Source organism: Solanum dulcamara, chromosome 7 (genome assembly GCF_947179165.1).
Source record: "Solanum dulcamara chromosome 7, daSolDulc1.2, whole genome shotgun sequence".
NCBI classification, from domain to species: Eukaryota; Viridiplantae; Streptophyta; class Magnoliopsida; order Solanales; family Solanaceae; genus Solanum; species Solanum dulcamara.
The window spans coordinates 42,291,065-42,298,063 of NC_077243.1; the positions used below are offsets into that span (position 1 = coordinate 42,291,065).

The 6,999-nt window shown below is 39.4% G+C and overlaps 1 non-coding gene across 1 annotated transcript; it reads right to left on the minus strand.

Annotated features, from left to right (window-relative positions):
• On the minus strand, positions 1 to 107 carry LOC129898076 (small nucleolar RNA R71). Its single transcript, XR_008768993.1, has one exon. It is a non-coding gene; the product is annotated as a small nucleolar RNA R71 (small nucleolar RNA).
• Between the last annotated feature and the right edge of the window lie 6,892 nt (positions 108 to 6,999).

The window sequence follows — 6,999 nt, forward strand, 5'->3', positions numbered from 1 at the left end:
AAGCTAAGAAGTGAAATTTTGCGTTTCTAATAGAAATCTGGAGAGAATTTGTAGCAAGCCTGGGACAGGTTTAAATATTTACTTATTAGTTGTCCTCACCATCATCAAGCTAACGAGGTGTTGGTCTATACCTTTATTGAAGGGCTAGCTCACTGATCGAGCGTTCTTGCGCCGAAGATGAATGGGGCAGCTCCCCGAAAGCAATGTTCGACTTGCATGTGTTAAGCATATACCTCTTCTTGACTCTACTTTAGGTGGACAGGCTTTGGAGAAGACCTATGATGAGCTCTATGCGCTATGCAATTGTATATCTCAGCGAAATTCTGAGTGGAATGGAGGGAGTCTAGTTTCGTGGTCCAAAAATAGGCAGGGATGGTTGAAGTTGATTTTGTGACAACCTTAATAGCTCAGATTGCAGCATTGCAGAATATAATAATAACACATTTCAATAACTTAGCATTGGGGCAGCAATAAGCTCTAGTAAATGTAGTACAACATCACACAACATGGTGCAAGGTGTGTGCTAGTAATGAACATATGTCTGAATATTGTGGATCCAATTCGGAATTGAAACATTTTGTGGGTAATGCACAAAGGGGTGGAGGCTAGAAAAACTATGGTAATACTTACGACCCTAGTTGGAGAAACCACCCAAAATTTTCTTGGGTGGAAATCAGCAAAAATCAACACCAAGGGCAGACCCAATATAAACCGCATGAAGGTGGACATCATTATAATCAGCAAGTACAGGGTAGCCTGCAAGTAGGAAAATCAGGAAATATGAGTGTGGAGGACATTTAAACAACTCATGGCTTACCAAGCTATGTTAGTCGTTGAGCTTTGCCAATACTAGCTAACAACCCAGAACTTAGAGAAGTAGGTTGGACCATTAGCTAATGCTCAGAACTCTCTCTAGCAAGGTGGTATGCCAGGTAACACTGACCCAAAGCCAAAGTAGGTAAATGCTATGAGTACTTGAAGTGGTCGTCCATTAGGTGAGTTGGCTCCTCAAAAAAACATTAGTGAGGGTAAAGGTCAAGAAACGATTGTTGAAGCTGGTGAATCTAGCTTGCCAAAAGCTGACTAGGAACCAAAAGAAAAACTACCTCCTTCATTCCCACAAACATTTAAAAAGAAGGAGGAGTGTTTCGAGAAGTTCATAGACATGCTAAAATAGGTATAAATTAACTTACCTTTAATTGATATTTTGTAGGGTATTCCAAAATATGCTAAGTATGTCAAGGACAATATGGCCAACAAGATCAAGTTGACAGAATATAAGACAGTAGCACTCACTAAAGAGTGTAGTTCCAGAATTCTAAACAAAGTCAAGCTCCAAAACAAGCAAAAAGATCCGGGGAGTTTCACAGTGCAGGTAACTATTGGTAAGTGTAACAATGCTAGAGGTCTCTGTGATTTGGGTGCAAGTATCAACTTGATGCCCAAATCTATGCTTAAGAAATTATGCCCGGGAGAACCTAAGACGACAACAATTTTGTTGCAACTGGCTGATCGCTCTATGGCTAGGCCAGATGGTATCATTGAGGATGTGTTGGTCCAAGTGGGATCCCTTATTTTCCCTGTGGACTTGGTTGTTCTAGACTTTGAGCCTGAACTAGAGGTCCCTTTCATCTTGGGACGCTCATTTTTAGCAATATGAGGAACACTAATTGATGTAGCTGCAGGGAGATTGACCATTAGATCACATAACAAGGTAGAGGTATTTGATGTCTATCAAGCACTGGAGCTTCCTGCAGTTAATGAGGAGTTGTCTAAAATAATTATGATTGATGAGGAAGTGGCAGCTCAATGTGTATTAGCAAAGGATCCTTTGTAAAAAGTGATAGTGGGTTAAGATATTGAAGGTCATGTAGAAGAAAAGGAGTTGCCCAGTGTGATAGACATCCCAAACATAAGTATGTGGAAAATGCACGTGAAGCCATTGGATAGAGTATTGGGCCTTCACCTAAACCATCAATAGAGGAAGCTCCTAAATTGGGTTAAAGCCGCTTTTAACCTTCCTCATGTATGCTTTTCTTTGTGTTAATAATACTTTAATTGTAATCCTTTCTTCTTCTTTATCTGAAGTGCAAGTCACAACAACTTTAGAGGTGTTAAAAAGGTGAAAGAAAGCAACAAGATGGCAGATGGATGATCTATATGGAATTAGCCCAGCCTTGTGTATGCATAAAATTTTCATAAAAGAGGGGCATAAGCCAGTTACATAGCCACAATGCAAACTAAATCCTGTCATGAATGATGTGTTGAGAAAAGAAATAATCAAGTGGTTAGATGCAGGAATAATATACCCAATTTCAGACAACAAGTGGGTAAGCCTGGTCCAGTTTGTGACTAAAAAAGGAGGGATAACTGTGATAACGAATGAAAAAAATGAGTTGATCCCCACCAGAATAGTCACTGAATGGCGCATTTGCATGGATTATAGGAAGCTGAATGATCCAACAAGGAAAGACCACTACTCATCTCATTCACTGATCAGATACTAGACAGGTTGGCTGGGCAGAAGTATTACTGTTTTCTAGATGGATATTCAAGATATAATCAAATAACTATTGCTTCGGAAGACCAGGAGAATACTACTTTCACATGCCCTTATGGCACATATGCTTTCGAGTGTATTCCATTCAGATTGTGCAATGCTCCTACCATATTCCAAACATGCATGATGGCAATCTTCCATGATATGGTGGAGAATTTTACAGAGCTTTTCATGGGCGAATTCTCAGTCTTTGGGGAGTCCTTTGAGCTGTGCTTACAAAACTTGGATAGGGTCTTAGCAAGATGTGAAGAGACCAATCTTGTCCTATACTGCGAAAAATATCATTTCCTAGTGAAGGAGGGGATTGTGTTTGGCCACAAGGTGTCTAAAGAAAGGCTAGATATATATAGAGCCAAGATAAAGGTGATTGAGAAACTACCTCCTCCAATTTTAGTTAAAGGTGTCCACAACTTCTTGGGGCATGCTGGATTTTTTAGGAGGTTAATCAAACATTTCTCAAATATCGCCAGACCCATGTGCAGCTTTCTAGAAAAAGAGGTAAAAATTTTATTTGTTGAAAATTGTATGCAGGCATTCGAGCTCTTAAAGATGAGGCTGACTGAAGCCCCAATATTGATAGATTCTAATTAGGAGTTACCCTTTGAGAGATGTGTGATGATAGTGACATAGCAGTGGGAGATGTCTTGGGGTAAAGAAAGAAGAAGATCTTTCATTCCATCTATTATGAAGAAAGACTCTCGACTCAGCCTAAGCAAACTACACTGTCACAGAAAAGGAGATGCTAGCACTATTCTATGCGTTCAACAAATTTTAATCATACTAGTAGGTACTAAGGTTATTGTTTATACTGGCCATATAGCTCTCAGGTACTTATTCAGCAAGAAGGATGCCAAGCCGAGGCTTCTCATATGGATCCTACTACTCCAAGAGTTTAACAAAGAAATCAATGACCGTAAAGGGTGTGCAAATCAAATTGCAGACCATTTGTCCAGATTAGAGAGCTTATCGCATGTGGGTAAATAGATACAAATTAAAGAGAAATTTCCAGATGTGAAGTTATTAGCATTGGAGGTGACTGAGTTTCTATGTTATGCTGATATAGTCAACCACTTAGTGATTGTAGTCTTTCTCCCAGGAGCAACCTCACAGGTTGATGTACGAGGTAAAGTTTTACATATGGGATGAGCCTTAATTGTTTAAATAGGGCACTGACAGAATGATTAGAACATGTGTGCCCGAAGTTGAGGTGCACCAAGTGCTACATAGTTTCCATTCATCACCTTCAAACACTACTCACAAGGTACTACAATCTGGTTTCTTTTCTCCCACTTTATTTTAAGATGCTGTAGGGTTTGTCAAAAACTGCAATAAATGTCAAAGGATGGGTACAATATCAAGAAGGCATGAGATGCAATTGAAAAACATCTTTGAGGTTGAGATCTTTGATATGTGGGATATGGACTTCATGGGTCCCTTCCCACCATGTATAGAAATCAATACATCCTAGTGGCAGTTGACTACGTGTACAAATAGGTTGAGGCCATCACTCTGCCAACCAGTGATTCAAAAGTGGTAAGTAGATTTCTAAAGAAGCATACTTCACAAGGTTCGACAATTTAATAGCCATCATCAGCGATGGAGGTAAGCATTTCATTAATTAGATAATAAAGAATCTATTAGCTATGTTTGGTGTTAGGCACAAGGTGGCGACAACATATCAACCCCAAAACAAGTGGCTTGGTCGAAGTATCTAATAGATAGGTGAAGCAAATCCTGTAGAAAATAGTGAACACTATGAGGAATGATTGGTCAATTTAGTTTGATAAAGCACTTTGGGCTTACTAGACGCGTACAAGATACCCATTGGAACCTCGTAGTACCATATGGTATATGGTAAAGTGTGTCACCTACCAATTGAGCTAGAGAATCAAGACTAATAGGCTATAAAGAAGTTAAATCTGGACTCGAAGCTAGAAGGTAGGAAGCGTATGGATCAGCTACACAAATTGGAGGAATTTAAGGATCACGCCTATGAAAATGCTAAACTCTATAAGGAGAAGACCAAAAGATGGCATGATAAGCACATCGTTGCTTGCATATTTGATCCATAACTCTTTTTCGCGTCTTTTTTCAGGTAAGCTCAAATCTAAGTGGAGCGGGTCCTTTGAGGTGGTGAGAATGTCATCGCATGAAGCTGTGGAGTTATGGAATACAACAAAATCAGCCACATTCATGGTGCATGGACAATCAGTGAAGCATTATTTTAGAAATGATGTTGATCATGAGGAGGAGGAAATAGAGCTCGAGAATGAGTAAGGAAGGAGTTGGTCATGCCTACGACATTAAATAAGGTGCTATACGGGAGGCAACCCGTGATGTGGTGTAAGATTGATGATTTCAATGTTGCAAATTTTATTTTGAGGATTGTTTAATTTTTCTTTTATTTTCTTGTAAATTTACTCTTAGGATAATTTATAATTGAAGCACAAAAAAATAATAATAGAGGGACGACTGCCAAAATAGTGGAGTCCGCAACAAGTCCGTGTCGGGGACCCACTCCCACCATGCATAATTTGGGCCCAGGTAAGTTTTTCAAATTTTATTATTTTTTAGTTTAAGGTAGGTACACGCCAGGTTTGCGTCGTGGACCTAGCAAGTTTCAGGCCAACTTTAATCTTTAAATTTTCGGCGCATAGACATTGTAGTCCGCTACATGTTCGCATCGCATACATTAGGAAAAAATCAGAATTGTTTCATTAAAAAGATGGGTTTAAGCCATTTTTAATTAAACTACCCGACTCCATACTCTTTATTACCCAAAAATTGCCCCAAATCCCTATTCCCTCACCCCAATTGAACTTTCTTGTCTTTTCTCAAATCTGCGCTCTCTCTTGTATTTCAAGTGATTCTTCTTGTATCTCTCTTCTCCAAACAATAAGGTATGTGTTCTTCAACTTTGTTTTTACTTTGGGAGATGAAATTCGTATGGGTATGCTTGTGGGTTAACAATTTCAAATTTTCTTCTTAATTTAATTTGACATTGGTTGTAAATTTCTATGGGTAGAAGGATTTTACTCTTGAACTAATTTTTTAAGGGTGATTTTATTGGGTGAAGTTCTTGAGCTAAAATTCTAGGTTGAAAATTATGTAAAAAAAGAGTGTAATTTTCTGAGTTAATGAACATGTATTATGAATTCTTAAGTAACAAGCATGTATACTTACAGAACTTTGTAGAATCATGATTATATTGTGAATCTCAATGAATGTTAAATAATTGGGTAATTGTTGGGGTTGTGCTAAGTTTGATTAGCCATGTGAATTCTTGAGTAGCATACTAAATTAATTGGGTAATATTGAAGCATGAACTATGTTTAGGCCTTGATGTTTGAATGAGGATCACATATACTCATCCATTGTGCTTGTTCTTGACGTTTGAGATTGCCTGATTAACTACATTATCTAAAAAAGGAAAGTTTGAGTACCTTTAATTGGTGTGCATCCGATGATAATGTTTAATTGTGGGGTAGTTGGTTGGTAGTGTATGCATTGTGTTTTAAGTCAAAAAATTGAAGAGGCTTATGTATGGTTTTGTGTTGACTGCATGTCATTATGTCTTTAAGCCATAGACAAGGAAAGGAACTGGCCACTAGTATCCAGAAGAAGGAAAGAGGTGTGCCCTCCATTCTACCTTCTCCTACAGTCCCACGAGGATAGACCCGTAGGTTTGGCTTGAAGGCGGTGCACTAGGAAAGAAAGAACTGGTATAAGCGACATGCTAAGTCCAAGTACTTTCCGGACATGCCAATTGACTATGAAAGCCTAGCTAGAGAATTCTCTCAGATAATGAAGAGGTTGATGGAGCTCAACAACTTTATATTTGCTGACCCACAACCGTGCAACCTACACGTGGTGAAAGAGTTCTATGAGAACTTCCTATTGGATACCCGCACCCACTATGTCACTATCTGGGGAGTAGATGTCCCACTGTCCCCTATGGTAGTCAATGAGCTCTTAGGGGCTTATGAGATGCCTCCAGCAACTTTAACGAAGCTGAACATTCTCCCTCCATATTAGGACATCTGGCACACTTTATGTGGGCCCAGGTCGACTTCTAAATGGGTTTTCCATGAGCACAGAGGCTTCCATCCATCCAACCATATGCTCATATGAAAAGGGAGGCACATTACTGGGGGAAAATTGTAATGCACTACCTCGTCCCCGACTACACTTTACAGAGGTCACACGGGATAGGGTCTTCCTAGTTTACGCCCTTATAATGGGCATGGAGATTAATGTGGGTGCTATTATAAAGTCCACCATTGAGAAGTCCAAGGTGCAATAGGCAGGGGATATGCCTTTGGAGGCTTAATTATGCTACTTTGATGACGAGCGAGGGTAACTTAGGAGCCTCTTGACTACATGGTCCCTCTCACAAGCCTTATGATGTCACCTTGATTAAAGGGCCAGACACTACTTAT